At 49.2% G+C, this 18,813-nt stretch overlaps 1 protein-coding gene across 1 annotated transcript in view; it reads right to left on the bottom strand.

Moving 5' to 3' along the window:
- The window catches only part of USP34 (ubiquitin specific peptidase 34), a 3,618,222-nt gene that overhangs the window by 13,578 nt on the left and 3,585,831 nt on the right, over positions 1-18,813 (bottom strand). The gene's annotated exons all lie outside the window — the stretch shown is intronic.

The raw sequence follows: 18,813 nt of genomic DNA, 5'->3' as shown, positions 1-18,813 counted from the left end.
TTCTGGTTGGTCTTGTAGAAGAGGCTCTCTCGAATTTCTGAACGAGATAGGGGGGGCAGTCTTGAGGAGGCACCTGTGGGTGATTGACAGTGTTTTGAATACAATTATTTAATGCTAGAACGACTTCTAAAAAAACCTCCAACGTATACAAATAGCGGTGGCCAGACTGCTCCTCAAAGTGCCACCAAGAGAACACATCTCACCAGCTCTGAAACGCTACACTGACTACTAATAAAACAGCGAATAAAGTTCAAATCAATGTGCATAACACACACAGCAATCCACGGTCAAGGCGCAGAGTTCCTAAGAGAGAAAATAAACATCTACCACCCAACAAGACCCCTCAGATTTAGCAGCGACATCCGTTTGGAACCAAAACCATACAACAAAAGAACATTTGGAGAATCCTCTTTCTCTCAACTCACCCCAAAAACCTGGAATGAGCTATCAAAGGACATACGTAACACGGGAGATCACCTATTCAGAAAACTACTCAAAACTTGGATATTCTCCCCATAACTAGAAGGAATGCCTCTGGGGGCACATACGCAGCTGAAACAATACGCAGTGAGGGGACCGATCCTACCTATCGCCCTAAGCTAGTTTCCATAAACAGAGGGAGGGGGGAGAACAATCTACGGCATATCACTATACCAAATTGAAAGATAGATAAGTTAGAATTGCACTAAACAACAATTATGGAGAGATTAGGAGGTAAGGTTAAGAATGATATGTCAACACACCTTTGCCGACGAAGCAAACATAGGCAGCGATGGATTAACGACAGAGAAACGGATAGGAAGGGAGCAGACGAATGTATAATGAACAACTATAACCCATCACGCCTAACAAATAGACTACAAACTTAAGTACCAACTCCAAAGGACAATCAGATACGTGGAACAAGAAATACAAAGATTAAGAGACATAACACCCACTAACCCAAAACCTCACACAAAAACCCACAAAATCACTTCTCCGCACAGCAAACCGCATGTACTTCACCACACTGCAACAACAAACAAAAAACACATAACTATCACCAACACCACATGAGGACCCACATTGATCCGATAATCACACCCAAGCCCAGCACACATTGAAAGCTGAAATGAAGCTGCCAAAAAGACACCACCTTTCTCACTTTCCTACTCCCTCTTCACCCTACTAGGCCCCACCCCTCCTTATTTTGTTTGCAGATCAGCCAGAGCACCTGTTGACGTTGCGTGGAACAAATCCCTTTAACATTAACATGTATCGGGAGCCAATGGGCCTTTCTTCTGCCATAGGTAATGTGCTAATGTTTAGGAATGTTTACTGCTGAGTGGAGAGCTTTATTTTGAATCAATTGCAGTTTGTGAATATTACAGTAGTCAAGTCTAGAGCCTATGATGGCACAGGCAATGGTGAGGGAGCTGTCAGCAGACAGGAAGGGTCTACACGCATTTCTATTTTGTTTTTTTAAAACAATTTTATTTTATACTCCAGTGTACAAAAGGAAAGAAAAAACACAAATGGTCATACATTGCCATACATCCTAATGCATAAAGCCAACCCAACAACCATAAACAAAGAAAATGAAAAATAATGAACAACCAAAGGAAACTTATAATAACCCCTACTTGTGCGGTTCCTTGGACCCCTCCCCGGATCCATCAATAATGTAACTGTGCCGTTACCTACACAGGCACAAACCATAATAATAATGACCTTGCATATGCACTGTCCCTCAATAGTCTTCTATGGAGGCTTGTCATAAGAAGGTGCGAAAATCGCCTGCTTCAGAGCATTCCATGCAACCAGATCATCACTCACTTTCCTCATCCCTCTGTATACTACTCTGTGCCAGACTCTGGTTACTGCCAGTGCCCATATCTGCAAATCCTTCCACCATGTATCATTATTAGGCCCCTCTTTTAACTTCCAGCTCATCACAATCTTGCGTTTTGCAAGCACACAAATCATGCCTTTCATTCTGTTGAGATGTGCTTCCTCCCTTGCGAAAATATCCTCAGCAGGCAGGCCTCCAGGGGCCACTCAAGCATATCAATCCCACCGCTAGTAACTTTATTGGCAATTGCCAACCAGAAACTGCCAATAACAGGACAGCTCGAAAACCTATGCATGAAGCCTGCCTTATCAGCTGCACATCTAGGGCAGATCTGCTGCCCAGCTCAGTAGATCTGTGATATCCTGTGGGTGGTCATGTACGCCCTATGTGTAAAGTACAGCTGGGCCAGCTGGAATCTAGCTTTTCTAGAGACCTTCTTGGTATACACCAGATTTCGGGCCCATTCCGGATCCGTAGAGGTCATCCCAACATCTGCCCTCCCATTGTGCTCGCAATTTTAAAACAGGCGCACTAACTTTATTTGTAAACAAATCATACAATCCGGAGACCGTTGTGGTCCCCCTCTGACACATCATATACTGTGTCAAGAACTCAGTCCCCTTTGATACCCTCCCAGGAGTCTGGACATCAAGTCTTTATCAAGCCTGAGTACAGCAAGAATTGGCCTTTATGTATGCCCAGGGCTTGTGGGAGTGACTGAAAGTCCATCACATTCATGTCTTAAAACAGATCTTCCACTGTCACCACCCGTTGACCTCCCAATTCTTCCTGAGCCCTTTTTCTAAGTTATGCTTTCCTCCTATAATCCCGACCGGGGGAATGTTGGGAAAATACGGATCCGCTTCTCCCAACAATTTCCAAGTTCTACGGCATAGGGTCCTACCCAGTGCTAAAAGGTGAGGCATTTGGAGAGCCGGGCCTCGCGTATCCACACTTCCTTAAAAAAATACTGTTCGACAGAAGGTTGTAGCACGGTAGTATCCAATGAGGGTTCGTCTGCCAACCAGCCCAACACAAACTTCAAATGCCCAACGAGACAATATAATTCAAATTGGGGTAACCAGAGCCCTCCATCTTTATAGTGCTTTTGTAGAGTATTCAACGCAATTCTACATCTCTGACTCCCAACCCCCATATAAAACTCTCTGACCATGGCATCAAGCTTGCCAAAAAACCTTTTAGGGATAACAACAGGGATGTTAATAATGATACACTGCCTGAAATTGAAAGGGTGAACTTCCTCCAGAATGACAGATTTCCCAATTCCGTCTAATGCCTTCTGTGTATTATGGCCATGCAAACCTTTAAAATCATACCACATGAACATATTCATGACGGAAAGAATAACAGCAGGGCTCCATGGCCAAGCGGGCCCACTTGAAATGGAATGGGGTGAATGTATTGATAAATACACGAAGGCCAGACCAAACCAACCAGGTCAAAATACAAATGTATGAGAAAGGGGGATTTCTGAGACCCTGGTTTAGATGTACAGGGGCAGTGCTGTGAATGTTGTTTGAATTTTTAGCTTGTGTCGTGCCAGGTACCAAAGGTTTAGGCGTTTTAAGTTATCTGAAGGTTAAAAGATGTGGTTTTATGTAGGGAGAAATCAGTACCAAGGGGGGTGGATGGGGGTGTAGGGGGTGGAGAATCTGGGACAGTTGAGGGATGTTATGGTTGAGGGTAGGGGCGGGGTGGAAAGAAGGTGGATTTCTGCTGTCTGTACTGCCTCATGAAGTTTATTACTGAATTTTACTAAAACCTTAATAAAAGGTAAACATTAAAATCAAGCCACACATTGACCCACAGATATCTGAAGGTGTCAATTTCCTATTTTAAGCCTACATTGGGCAGCTGGTGTCGGTGAAGGTTCTGCAACACAGCAAGTGGAAAAAAAACTGGATTTGTGTTGGCTGCTATGTATGCCCGAGAGGTCTGAAAACAGATCCACAACATCTAGGATATATTAGAAATTAGGTTCAGGGTGGGTGACATAAAGGAGCATATCATCTACATACAGAGAAAGTAGATGCTTATCCCCATTGATCAACATGCCCACCTCTGCATATTCCGGTCTGAGGAACGCTGCAAGCGGCTCCAGGGCAAGAATAAAAAGCATTGGGGAAAGCGGAAAACCCTGCTTAGTGCCTTTCCTCAATTCTTACCCTCTGGCTATCTGCCTACCAGTTTGCACCCTCGCCATGGGTCTTGTATATAACTAGCTGCACCCACCACAGAAAGCTTGCACCAATCACAAAGTGTCACAGAGCCTCATAGCCAGTCCATTTTGACTGAGTCGAATGCTTTAACAGCATATGGATGCTGTTAAAGCGTTGTGTGACTCTTTGGAGGCAAGTGCACAATCCAGCTCCTGATATCTGCTCCGGTCTACGATATGGCGCAACCTCCTCAGACTTCACGAGGTGTTTCTATCTGGGACGTACCACGCAGTGTGGTCCAGGTGCACCAAGGTACCAATCACCCCCGTCAACCTATTTGCTAACAAGGATGTGAGGATCTTGCAGTCTGGGTTCACCATAGGTAAGGGCCTGTAGGAGTCACAATCCAAGGGCGATTTATTGGGTTTTCATATTGGAACTATAATCGATTCCTTCAGGCTATGTAGTAATATGCCAATGTCATATTCCTCAAACACCCCCAGGAGCGTGGGGTCAAGCACCTCACCAACCTCATTTTAGAATTCCCCAGGCAGACCACCAGCCCCCAGCGTTTTCCCTGATGGCAAAGCGTATATAGTGACCAGCAATTCCTCAGCAGCGAGCGGGGCATCTAGGAATGCCCTCTGTTTCTCCTCCAGCCTTGGAAGGCAAACGTGAGACAAGCTTCCTCAATGCCAGGACTGCAAGACTCTGCTCCAGGTGCATAAAGGTTCTCGTAAAATTTATCGAATACTGCATTGATTTTCCCTTGCTCTAGGGTTGTAACCCTTTGCTCATCTTGTATAACACTAATCGTCTTGCTCCCATCCTCCCTCTTGCACAGCCATAATAACAACCGACCAGGTTTATCGCCCCTTACTGCAACTTCCTGGAGTACATTGCATAGTCGAACTTGCCCAACCTATCCCAGTCAGCGAGACACCACTGACGCAGTCTAATTAGATCTCCAGCCTCTTTGCCTGACCTCTTGTTCTGCCATTCAGCGAACTCAATGGCAGCCTCAATCTTCATGAGCGTGTTCAGCAACTCCTTTCGGAGATCCCCTCCCAATCTTACATATTGCTGTGCTGCGCAGCACCGTTTTAAAAGCCATAAAGTGCCCGTCATTGCGACGTTACCCGTGTTAACAATGCTTCCATCTGCAACCTCCAGGTAGGAAGCAGTGGGTTACTCGGCCGTCGTAGCCAAGTGACCATCAACGGGGAATGATCAGAGAGGACCCTACCCTTATAAACTGACTTGGAAAACTCACCCAATGTCTCGCGACCCATACAAACAATGTCTACATGAGTATCTACCCCATGTGGAGCCGAATAATGAGAGTATGATCTCTCACCCTCATGTGTCCGCCTCCAAAAGTCGACCAGGTCCAGGTTTTTCAACAGCGCTTCTAAAGCTTTGGCTGGAGGCACAGGCATTCCGTATTTACCATCTGATCTGCCTATCCTCGGATCTAGGGTGCAATTGAAATCCTCCCACCCATATCCACCAAGCATTTCTTTGTAGAGACAGTCTAGGCTAGAGCGCGAGGTAAAAAGGCCATAGCCTCATGGTTGGGGGCTTATGAATTGATAAAACATAACTCTCTGTTCTCCAGGAGCCCACACACTAATAACATTCCTCTTTCATTGTTGCATTTGGTTTCCACTAGCCTGAAGTAATCCCCCGTGCGTACACAGAGAAGGGTGAGCCTTACAGTTGTCTACCCCACCTCCTAGCAAGCATATCATGCCTATACTTAGTGAGTGGCATTTCCTGTAGCATGAACCCTACCCCCATTTTATGCAGGTATGCGTGCACTCTTATCCTCTTAATATAGCTATTGAGACCCCGGACATTCCACGAAATAATCTACATAGTACTAGCCATACTCAGTTGTACACAAGCCCTTTGCCTCCCCACCGGACCCTCTGTGCCCTACTTCCCCTCTCTCTCACCAGCGCAGGACCGGGTGCAATGAAAAGGCACAATTTCTCCCCGAAGGCTCAAGCACCATTCCTGTTAGAAACCAGGAGCGCAATATAGTAGTGGTGGCTTGACACGTCGTGATGCAATTTAGGCTTTCTGACAATATACCCCTCAAGTGTACATAAGGACAGTTTGAGGTGAGTACTGCCGAAATAAGGTACACCCTGGTACTTCAACAGCTGGCTGCAAGAAAATTAATCAGGCATTAACATGAAGCTAAATGCAATGAGAACTCCAAAGCAAGATACTGAACTGATACTCACAAACAAGAAAATCTGACTAGGACTGAATGTTCCAAGTTAGATCAGTGAGTACCATGAAAGCAAAAAGGGACTATTACAAAGAGCACAAGAAATAACTAGGAAAGCAGAAATAAGAGTCTTGTGCTTACCAAATGAGTGTCCTGGATGGTCGCAGCAGAAAATGTGGGAAATTAGTTGGTAGTCCGGGTAAAAAAAATGTCTTTGGTTTGCCTATAGCCGCCGGCACGAGGATGCCTAAAAAGTTAATTGATCCTGGAGCCGTTGCGCTAATGTTCCTTAAATCCTGCGCTGATGCGCCAATGTCCTTTGGTCCTTGTGCCAATGCGCGGTGATCATGAATGTCCGAAAAGTCTTTTGAGAGTTCCAGAAAGAAGATTAAACACAGGTAAGACTTGTGGGATGATGAAGTTGCAATCTGTGGACGTTCCGGTTTTGGTAAGAACAGGTAAGACTTGGAGGGTTAGACGAATGCAGTCCGTGGCCGTTCCGGGTTGAGTATGAACAGGTAAGACTTTGAGGTTTAGACGAATGCAGTCCGTGGCCGTTCCGGGTCTGGTGTGAGCAGGTAAGATTGAGGATTTAGGCGAATGCAGTCCGTGGCCGTTCCGGGTCGGGTATGAGCAGGTAAGACTTGAGGATTCAGACGAATGCAGTCTGTGGCCGTTCCAGGTCCGGTATGAGCAGGTAAGACTTGAGGATTCAGACGAATGCAGTCCGTGGCCGTTCCGGGTCGGGTATGAGCAGGTAAGACTTGAGGATTCAGACGAATGCAGTCCGTAGCCGTTCCGGGTAAGAAAAGGTAAGACTTGAGGATTCAGACGAATGAGGTCCGTGGCCGTCACGGGTCAGGTACAAGCAGGTAAGACTTGGTAGCAAAGACAAGGAGGAGGTAATGCAGGTAATAAAACAGGGCCGGGGTAACCCATTGCGTTCTGCAAAAGGGCGTGCAAGAAACAAGGGAGAACGGGTCTGAGTCATAGCAGACCCTCTCAATTTGGACCCAAAAACGTTTGATCCCCTGGGTCTACTAGACAGTTGGTTATTACGTGAACTCCTCCTCTGATTATCCAATGGGGCATACAATGGAACCCTGACAACTCCTCTCTCCCCAACATTGGGGCAAACAAGGTCCACTTCCTTACGACATACTCCTTCCACACAATGACAGGGTTCAGAATCTCCGACAAGCAGAACCAACACACATAGTGTTGGGCAGAATCTTCTGCAGTACCCTTAGGAAACACTACAGATGATTAAGTCCACAAGTGGTAGTACAATTTCACCTTTGGTACAAGCCTGTACTACACAGTTCTAGTGGTAGCACTAGCGGAGCAGCCAGACGTATCTCAAGAGCAAATGAGCAGTAATAGGTATTACACAAAGGACTACAATTACTGTGACTCAAGCAAACACTGACTCAAGGTTTCTGGTTAAAAAATATAAGTACATTTATTTGTAAACCATCCGTTCACAAAACACTTAACTTCTATTAAACATAACCACACTCCAAATTTACTACACACAACCAATTCCTTTGGTTAAGGTCAATTCAAGTTAAGTACATTAGGATTTGACAGACCGGTGTGAAACAAAAGACGGTACCGGAGGTTAAGAAGCGCTCACTTTTTGACAGTAATGACAGTCTGGTTTTACGAAAGAAAAGCGTACCCGCAGGAAGAATTGTAACCGTAGTCAAACACACTTAGCACATTGAATAAAAACCAGGGAATAGTGGATAAAAATCATAGGCAATACTTTTGTCAAGGCACTAGCATCAGAGGACGTGTTCTAAAATACAGATAAAGTCAATAGGCCTAAGCCAGTGTCAAATGGAGCAGAACTCTGTTGTCCAGGATCAGACAGAATAGTTCGAGATTAACGTTGCCAGGAGTACTGGGATATTGTCAAAGGGAGGCAAAAGTTATAAGAGGGAAGGAAGAAAGGACAAGCCTTCGGCAAGGAAAAGGGTTCACCCCGATTCCTCAAGGTCAGATGGAGAGAACGACCAAATGGACACAGTACCTTATTCAAAGGAAGAAAGCGGGTGCTACGGCAGTTGTTCCTGGTAGCTCCTGCAGACTCACTGTTCCTGGAGCTTCAGTCGTGGGGAAAAGAAGAGGATGTCTGGAGTGATCTGCACTACCCAGGGATGAGGCCAGCAGCAGCAAAGCAGCAGTGAATAAAAGGTGTGCTCCTTTAAAACAGGAGAGGGCTCTTCTGATGGCTATCCGGACCACTACAGCTTCGTGCAGCGATTTCAACTCAGAAGAGGATTCTCTGGCTGTAGTGGGTGAGCTAGTTGATCCCACCAGGCTCAAGGGAAGACGACTCCGGAATGGATCTTCTCTGTCATTGAAGGGGAGATAGCTCAGGACTGCAGCAGGGCTTCACCAGGACTCGGGAGTTGCAGCAGCCCTCCGCTTCTCTTCGGTTCTTGTAGTTCCAGTGGCGACTCTCACTTCCAGCCCAAGAGTCCTGCCTTTTATGCTAAAATCCCCCATTCACACAGCCTGGCTGTCAATCACACAGCAGTGGGGTTGTCCAGCCCGGACAACCACCTCAACCAATGGACACAAAGTGCGACTTGGGTCTCCAAGGAGACCCTGTGCAGGGGGTTACTAAACCCCTCCCTCACATTCAGCCCACCTAGACACCCAGACGCCAAAGGATGGCGAACAAAGAAGGCAAACCTGGTTTGCCGCGCAAAGTAAGACACAAGAAGGATGTTAACACAAAGAAATGGCGACTAAACCCAACTGGTGCCAAAATAAAATGTATTTGGTCAAGCGGGTTTATGTTCGAGGCTAATACAATAGCCTAAAACAGTACCACGTTTATAAAGTATAATCGCGGTAGAAAAGCTAGGGTAGATACCACTGCCATCAGCCAAGTCTTAGTGTTAAGGGAGCGAAAGAAGGCTCCAGGAGGTACAGACAAAAAGGGAACAGTGTTAACCCTTTCCAATACTCCATGTAAGATGGGGTGTACTGGGTCTGTGGTTTAAGTGACTACATAAAGTAAATGGCAACTTTACCTGTTTCTGGGGGACAGTAGTCAGCCGCAGAAAAGAAATGGAGTCAGAGGGAAGTCTCAGAGACAACCCTGTGTCACTGCACTGAAGGTGCTGTGTAACACACACAAAAAGTTGGGCTCACGGAGTGGTGTGGCTCCAGAGCCCAAGATCACACAATAACTAGAAATACACATGGCAAAACACTCTTACCAGGTGGAAAAAATAAACCCCAGAAATCCAACAAAGCTGCTGAGGGACTCACTAGGTAAGGGAAATTAGCCATAAATGAGAATTCTCCCTAACACATAGCTATATAAAATGCAAGAAAAAAAAAGAAAAAAAGAAACCACAAACCTTTCCAACCGTATAATATTCACACAATAGCATAGAACATAGTCGGACCCAGCTGCCCCACACCCCCCCCTCCCTACCTCCTAGGAGATGCACGGCAGTGGGATACCTTAAAATAGGCAAGCAAAAGTAAACTTCAAATGAGTTTGGCCGGGTAAATAAGCGTATGTCGGCTCGATACAACCACTCCTTGGTGGGGCTAAACGCTGCCCTGCACCTCTGTTTCAGTTGTGTGTAATCTGGGTATATTGCAAACTTGGAGGATGCTAGGACGATCGAGCCCCCTTCCCTGGAAAAAGCCAGGATCTGCAATTTGTCTTTGTAATATAGAATCTTTGCAATCAGCGGTCTTGGAGGTGTGCCGGGTGGGGGCCTCTTAGCCAAGGATATGTGGGCACGCTCCACCGTGAAGCCCTGTGTCAGCGTACCAGGGCCCACCTCCTGCAGCAGCATGTTCTCAACATAGGAGGTAGGATCATTGCTTTCTTCACCTGTTAAACTCACCTGGTATCCACGGGGACGCCAACGAGCCCTGGTTGGATGATTTGCACTCTCGAACCCTCTACCGGTCCCTTGGTAAGGCCTCTGGTTAAAGATGGCTCTGAAATATAGGAGAGCTGGATTCAATACCAGATTGTCTTGTTTTCCCACCTCCCTTGGCCTCAACTCCTTCCTCCCCCTAGGGCCTTCTCCTCACCTTGATATTATAAAAGGTGGATTCTCCGTCCTGCTCCTCGTGGCAGGGGCGCTTAGATGTGGGGGGCGAGCAGCGACCAAGTTACTTCACTGGTGCAAGCCCACCTGTGAGAATCCAGGCATGCTTCGACTCTGTAGCTTTGCCGCTTTACAGTCTTTATATGCAGTTCTTATGTTCCTCTTAGTTCGAATAAAAATGTCTTGCTTCTTTCCTTTTAGGTATGGAAAGGTATTTTGGTGTTGTCATGCAGTTTGAAGATGAGCATGGGCCGGTAGGTGAAAGTGCGGTGTGCGCGATGCTGTCCGGCGAGTAATGCGCGATGCGCTGCGCTGTTTCGCCTTTTGTATTGCTAACCTGTGTCTTTTCTCTCCTTGCAGGTCGTGATGTTCCTCGCCGAGCGCCGTAATGTTCCAGCGATGATACTGACCAGGAGATGACTATCCAGGTAAGAATTGTGTGGCTTTCTTCGTTCGGGAGGAAACGTGAGTAAACGCGAGTCTTGTGAGTCTTTCTTTCTCCTCTTTCCAGGTTATGGTATTCCAGGATGCATGTGGTGCCGGATGATGGAGTTCGTAGTTCGTACCTTCAGGTGAGTGGAACTGAAGTCGGCGATGGATTGAAGACAGGATACTCTTCCAGGTAAGTTTCGTAGTGTTCTTTCTCTCTCTGCAGGTCCTTGGTTTCAGGTAAACTGGCATCAAAGAACTGGACACGGTGAGCATTACGCTGCCCACAGAAGAATAACGTGAAGCATGTTCTGCTGTTTGGGTGCGGTTTCAATAGTCTCAGGTAAAGTAGTCCAGGTAAAATAGTCCCAGGCCTGCCACACCCAAAGTAGTCCAGGTAAAGTAGTCCCAGGCCTGCCACACCCAAAAGACTAGACCGCATAGCTCAGTTCCTTGTAACTGAGCTATGTCTGTGCCTCCATGTTGGCTGAACCCCCCCCAAGTTAAATAGTTCCAAGTAAATAGTCCCATTCTAATGTTGGTCTTCATGATGGTTATGAGCCTGGCGCAAAAGGCGCCAGGACTGACTCCAAGAGAGTCTTGGATGAGGTTTTAAGGCATTTGACCTGGCGCTAATTGGAAGGCTGACTTGCCAGTGAGGGCCAGGGGTAAGGGTTATGACATCACCTTCGAGCAGGCCCAGAATTCTCACATTGTTCCTCCTCACTCTGCCTTCAGCATCCTCGGCTCGGCGTTCCAGGGCACGCACTTTTTCTGTCAGCCCAGCTATCTCAGATTGGTTTCCAGTGATATTATTTTTATTCTTCTTCACTTGGGTTTCCACTGTGCCCAGCCTGTCTGCTAGTGAAGCCACATCCTGCCTAAGAAGGCTAATATCCACTATTACTGCATTGATTTTGAACTCCAACAACGACTTGGGAGCTGCTATGACTGCAAGGATCTGACTCTCTTCTTGTTGACTCACAGGTGTGAAAGCGGTCCCCTCCCCAGTGTCCACAGGCAAGGTGGCGCCACCGCCCTCCTTACGGGCAAAAGCCTTCACCACAGTTTGTTTAGCCTTGCCCCTGCCGTACTTGTCTGGCCTTTGTACTCGGGACTTCAACAAGTTCTAACCACTCGGATGCCTTATGTGCTAATTCACAACTGCCTGCAGTGAGCGTCTCCCCCTCTGTGGCCTCTGCGCCGCAGTCTTAGCGGATCCAACTCCTATTTAGACAATCACCTCAGGGGGTCCTGTCAAACATCTCACATCTCCGTACGCCCTCCACCACAAAGCACAAGCCTAAGGTAGCACTCACTGGGGCAGACAGTCACGGGCACCCACCCATAATGCCTCTTATCCATATCTATGAAGGTCCCAACAATCACCAACTTCCATGGGCACAAAGTGCAGCATCCACAAATACCTCCCTGAAGAACAGATCTGAAGGGCTTTGGCAGGTGGCAAAGGGCAGCGTCCCCAGCTGTGCTCTCACCCTCCGCCCTGTGTCCAATGCCAGATGTCTGACCAGAGACCACCCGTTCAGTTGGCCATGCCGGCGCGCTCCCCTCTGTGGGCTCTTCCTCACACTGGCTCACCTCGTCATGTAGGCCCTTGCTCCTTCACCAGGCAGACCTGCCCTTGGTGGGGTCTGCCGCCATACAAGCCCTCATGGACCACTGGGCCCCCCTGCCAGGAAGCAGCCAGGGCGGCCTAACTCCTCAGGACAATCAGTGACAGGTGTCTCTCAGGATCCAAAGCATTCCCAAGCTGTGCCACATGTACGCTGCCTGAGCCCTCCAAGGCTCTGTGTGCGGGTCTGCCTCTGCCCAGAGAACAGCTATGCCGCTCCAGCTGCTTTCCCCGGGGCATTGTGCCTTCTACACTGCCGCTCACAGCCCCCAAGGGAGCTGCACCTGGAATCCGCGGGGACACTCACCGTTACCGGCAGACCCCCTTCTCACTGCACAAAATAAGCTGGCTTCTCCTTGGACCGCAGCAGGGGGCTTGACGCCCTAATAGCCAGCACAGTGGAGCTGTAGGGCCTCACTTTCCGGGAACCGCAGATGCCATGATGGCAGGGTTGCTCACTTCCCGGCAGATCTTCTTCAACAGCGGTGCAGGATCCCCAGTGTGCTCCACAGTGAGTAATGCATTGCCCAGCCACTGCGATGCAAGAGTATATATTTTAATGTGTTAGAAAGCAGGACTTTTATGCATAAGGAATGAATCACTGCAGGATCATGCGGGAGCTCTCGGAAATTGCAGTCTACCCCATGGCTGCCGGCCACGCCTCCCAGTCAGGCATTAATAATTTTAGAGGTGTGGGCAAGTTAAGAGTAGATGGTGCTGACTTTGCGTGAGAGAGGGACGCATCTAGGTAGCCTCCCAGGGTTTTTACTGACTGGGAGACAGTGATGGGGTTGTTGTCGATGGTGAAGGCTTCATATTCCTGACTAAGGTTGCTGAGCACACAGGGCGTTCAGACAATGAGCATATTGGTTTTGTCGTCATTTAGAAAAAGAACGTTTGTGGCAATCCACTTTTGAATGGTTTGGTAGATCAGAGTTTAGCTTCTCTGAGTCATGGTGATAGTTGCCGGAGAGTGGGAGGAGAATCTGCGTGTCGTCCATGTAGTTGGTATAGGAGATACCCACTGTGCACAGATCATCAAAAAGAGGTTTCATGAAGATATTATAAAGTGTGGGTGGGACGCATGAGCCTTGGGGGACACCACACGAGATAGGAGCCGGGGGGCACATGCATTGTTGGCCAAGACTCGGATTGATCTGTCTTTCAGGAATGAGGTTGACCTCGCTGGAGGCCTGTGGAGAGAAGTTGGTTGAGAATGCCAGTTGATGACCGAGAATTTCATGATCCACTAAGTCAAATGCTGCCAAGAGGTCCAAAAGTAGTAAGAGGGCGGACTTCCCCAAGTCCTTTGTTTTGTCTAGCTGATTCTTTGGATATTAAAGTTATTCACCGTAGTGACTAGAGTACTCAAAGTCCTTAGTCCCCTTTCCTCCATCCTTGTGGGTGCCCCCCAACATGGGGACAGTACCAGAACTTTTGGAAGCGTAAAACTGAGCTTTGCATATAAAATTAGTATAGCGTGTGGGACGTGGCTTTGGGCGTGGGAACACCCTGCTGAGGCCCCGCCCTCCGGCACCTCTAATCAGTCCCCTTTGAACACAGGGGACGCTTAGATATCTGGCTACACCTATTACATATTGGCCATTGACTCCTTCGGCACTCGCCCTGCACCTTCAACTGAAGCCAGGAACCTTGGAGTCATCTTCGACTCCTCCCTTTCCTTCCTCCCTCACACTCAGGACATTGCCAAGAAGTCCAACTATAAGCTCTTTGTTCTCAGAGAGACATGGTTCTCTCCAGACTTGACTACTGTAACAAACTTCTCCTGAATCTTCCTTCTTCCACTCTGCGACTCTTGCAGCTTATCCAGAATAAGGCAGTGAGACTTATCCTTGGCTTTAAGCCAAGAGACTGCATCTCTCCTGCACTAAAATGTCTTCACTGGCTCCCGGCTGCAGCACGGATTAAATTCAAATCGCTCTGCATCATACACAAGGCTGTCTGGGCCCGGGGACCACACTACCTTCAGCTTACTAAATAACCACTTCGCTCCTCTTGCACCAACTCTTTGTGCATAAAGACCTTCAATAAACAGAGGGCAGGGGGAGGCTCACTCTCCTCTGTGGGCTCCATCCTTTGGAACAGCCCCCCCCATGCGCCTTGAGCAGGATCTTCTCAAATTCCGGAAGCTCCTTAAGACTTTCCTCTTTTCCACCTCCTTCCCTCCTGCTCTCCTCTGCTAATCCCACAGTTGCTGAATCAGTGTCCTTGGCCCTTATGCATCTTCGGGGTCTTGACCTCCCACACCAATTTTTCCCATCTCCTGTCTTTCCACAGCACTTGCATCTGCACTCCCTCCGCTCGGGAGACTCACACTTACAACTCCTGCGGCCCCCAAGCTGTGTAGCACTCAACATTTCTAGTACTTCATCCATGGCTCTCCCACGGGCTAGGACTGCCCATCACTGACCCCTCTTCGCTCTTCCTTTTCTGCACTTGTACGTTCTGAATACTCACAAGGCATAGTAGGTTTGTCCCCCTCCCTCTTTTCCCCTCTGCTCTTACATATTGTGCTGTAATGTTGTAATGTACATCCCTCTCTCCCTCCCTGCCCTGTGGGCGCTTTGAAACAGTATATTCTTATTGTAAAAGCACCTAACAAGCAAACAATAAATAAATAAATACTAGCGGGGAAGGCGGGTGGGATCTATGGAGGAAAGGAGACAAAGGACTACGAATACTCTGGTCACTACGGTGAGTAACCTTAATTACTCATACGTCCCGTCCCCTTTCCTCCATCCTTGTGTATGATTCCACCGAACAAGAACATAGGGTGGAGCTGTGATAACCTGCCTCATATCTGGCATGAAGCAAAAAAGGTTCTTCAGAACCGCCTAACCAAACTCAGCATTGCGCCTGGGCTGGTGTCCAGTAAATAGTGCTTACAGAAGGTCGACGGAGTGGCCCAAGTAGCCGCCTTGCTGATGATATCCCAAGAAGCATGTCTCTGAAATGCAACGGCCGTGGCCTTGGCTCTGACCGCATAGGCATGAAACCCCTCAGGAACAGGTCTGCTCATGGCTATGTACGCCTCCGAAATGGCCTGAACAAACCAACGGGCGATGGAAGCCTTGGAAGCCTGAGAGCCAGGGGAGGAGCCCTCAAAAGTCACAAACAATGCCTGAGACTTCTTGAAGGATTTCGTCCAAGAGAGATAAAACTTGAGGACCCTCTTGAGGTCAAGGAGTGCAGGGCCCTCCTCTGCCTCTGACTGCAGTTTGGGATGAACACCAGTAGGCAGATCTCCTGATTCAGATGAGATAGCGAGACCACATAGGGCAAGAAGATTGGGTGAGTGTGCAAGATGACCATGTGAAACGTGGTGAAGGGCTTGCACAAGGTCAACTCCTGCAGGTCACTAGTCCTGCGTGCAGAGGTGAGAGCCACTAGTAAAACAGTCTTTAGTGTCACCAAGCGGATGTCCACAGAGGCCATTGGCTCAAAAGACTTGCGCTGCAAAGCTGCAGAACCACATGTATGTCCCAGGCTGGGTGCGGCCTATACACTGACAGAAAAAGCCTAGACAACCCCTTAAGGTGGACCTTATCCACCAGGTTGGCTGCAGAAAACACATGCTCCGGGGAATTCTTGCAAGCCCCAATGGCCGCCAATTAAATGCAGCAAGTATCCACCTGAACTCCAGAATGTGCCAGGTGCGCTGAAAAAGCCAGCACGTCATCCAGAGTACAGGTGACAGGGTCCAGACCCTTGTCACGAGCCTAATGGCACAACATAGCCCATTTACTCTTATTCTTGGACAGAGTCGTGGTCCTCCTTGCCGGCTGAATGATGTCCTAGTTGTCATCTGAAAATTGAGCATGTTGAATCCTCAGCAGGTCAGGAACCAGGCCATCAGCTCCAGTTTAGCCTGATCCAGTGGCTCCATCGCCCTCCCTGCTGCGCCAGCAATACCCTGCTGGAGATATGAAAGTGGACGGGATCCTGGGAACGCAACTGCAGCAGATACGAATATTACGGTCTCGAAGGCCATTGGGGGGCAATCAGGATGAGGCTGCAACCCACCGAAACCCGGAACTTGTGGAGGGTCCATTGGAGTAGATGGGTGGACGGGAACACAACACCTGCGGCCGTGCCAACAGAACTGGAAGGTATCTCCCAAAGAACCCCAACCCTGTCCAGCCCATGAAGCAAACTGGGGAACTTGGAATTCAGAGGGGATGCGATCCGATGAAGAGGAGAGGATGGTAGAGGCAGAGGAAGACTGAAGCCCGTGGAGAATACAGATAGGATACACAGGTTGCTGAAAGGATGCTTCCAGGTGTCCCCCACAGGTGAGCTGTGTTGCCCCAATCTGCTCCTGTATGTCAGATGAAAACTTAAGTGGCGTGCGTCCACGCCGTCCTTCTCATTACACCAAGGCACAGCCCTCTGCTGGCTGTGCCGATGTGGGAAATGGAGACACCATGAGGTCCTGCGCAGTGGCCTGGGCATCTGCCAGACCGGCCTTGAAGGAGGCTAGCTTGTATGAAGGGAGGTCGGGCAGAAATTCCCCAAGCTCCCACCACAGCAGCAGCCAAGAAGGTGTCTGCGTTGGCTTGTAGCAGATGCAGTCCTGAGATGGAATAACAGCGCTTTCCCAAAGACTCAAGGACATTGTCCTCCATAGAAAGACAATTGGATGTGGCTCCTGTGGAGGAAGACGACGAAAACGATGGTTTAGAATACAAGGGGGCCACAGCCACCACTGAAGAATGAGGCTGCGGGTGGGAGGCCAGGAGGATGGGATCCACGTCTGTCAGCCTGAACCTGCAGTCCAACTTCTTGCTCATCTGGTCGTTGGCCCTGGGCTTCTCCCAGACCTTTTGCGCCACCTGCAGGACAATTTTCTGGAGAGGGATGCCAGACCGTATTGTGGTGCGCATACCAAAGACCTCTAATAGCACTCCCGATTCCTGGGAGGCTTCCTCAGGCAGAGGGACACCAAAGTACTCTGCCAGGCTCTGAAGGTGGTCATGAAAGGCATTAACGGAGGCAGAGGGTTCATCATCCTGGGCGTCATCGACCCCCCCCTGCCCATTTTTCACAGACCATGGGGAATCCAGGCCCTGGGACACAGGTGCCAACGGGGTCCCCCTTAGTGCGGCACAGAAGACAGGTCCAACGGCTGTTGAGGGGGAGGCAGTGGTGGTACAGAAGGTGGTAGAACGGTCTGATCAACTGGTAGGGCCTGGACTTGGGGAGGAACCGGCACTGGAACCGGCAGCGATGGAGGAAAAGGAGTACCACCCAGACGAGGGGGCCGAGATGGCACCACCTGCGGGATGGCCTCCTTCACTATATCCTTCAGGAACCCCTTTATCTGAGGGGCAGGCATGAGGAATAGGAAGCGCTTGAAGGAATAGGCGCTGGGCCTCCGCTCCTGGTCAAAGCGCAGAGCCGCCTGGGGCATGTAGCCGTAAGACTGTGATGGGCAGATGAATCCCCGAGACCAGATGCCTGTACCGTACAATCCGCTGCTGCTTCCAGAGGGAAGAGGACTGGGATCGTCTTGCGAAGCCCATTCTATTGGCGAAAGCACGGGCAGGCCCTGGGCTGGTCCAAGATGGCCGCCGGCTTCGCAGGCTCTGCCACGTGCCTCTCCGCCATTTTGAAGCCTTGCGCCACACCCTAGTCGGGATGGCGTGGAAGCCCTGAGCCACGAGAGGCCTTAGACATGGGAGGATACAGCTTGGGTGTATCCTCTAGGCCCTTAGTTTAGGAGCCGGTAGCCTTAAGAGGCCTTGGGCCTGCCAGAACCTGAATGCGAGGAACCCCGATCCGTGCAAACCCTGGGGAATGAGTTGCCATGCTGTGGAGCTGTGCTGAACAGAGGGCTTACACCTTGTCTCGACAAGAGGTCCTGGAGACAAAGTCCTTAAGGTGGGGCAGAGGAGCAGTGTGGAAGATCTCCCTCCACCGCAAAAAACTTTTTTCAATGACCTGTGACCGAGAGCGCTGCAAGCCGAACATGCGTCCCAACGGTAGTCAGGCCCCAAACACTCAAGACAGAGTGCATGGGGGTCAGAGGACGGAAACAAGCGGTCTCATGAGGCACATCTTGTGAATGCTCATGCGGCCGACATGCGCCGGGTGAGGCGAGGCACCGAATGGAAGTTAAATAAGTTTGAAAAAACGAAACGGGGCGCAGGCGGAAAGCTAAAAATCTCTGCATTGGCTGCCAGATCCGACATCGTCAGTGCGGAAAAAGGGACTGGGGTGATTCGCTGGAGGGCACCAGAGGGTGGGGCGCGCTATACTAAATTTAAAGGGGAAGCTCAATTTTACACTGCCGAAGGTTCCGCTACCGTCCCCATCTTGGGGGACGCCTAGAAGGATTGAGGAAAGGGAACGGGATGTATGAGTACAAACAGGGCAATTTCTGTTCCATG

This window comes from Ambystoma mexicanum, chromosome 4q (genome assembly GCF_040938575.1).
Source record: "Ambystoma mexicanum isolate Mex_15411 chromosome 4q, UKY_AmexF1_1, whole genome shotgun sequence".
Lineage (NCBI taxonomy): Eukaryota > Metazoa > Chordata > Amphibia > Caudata > Ambystomatidae > Ambystoma > Ambystoma mexicanum.
Note: the sequence above shows the minus strand (reverse complement) of the source record. Positions and strands in the feature narration are given on the sequence as shown.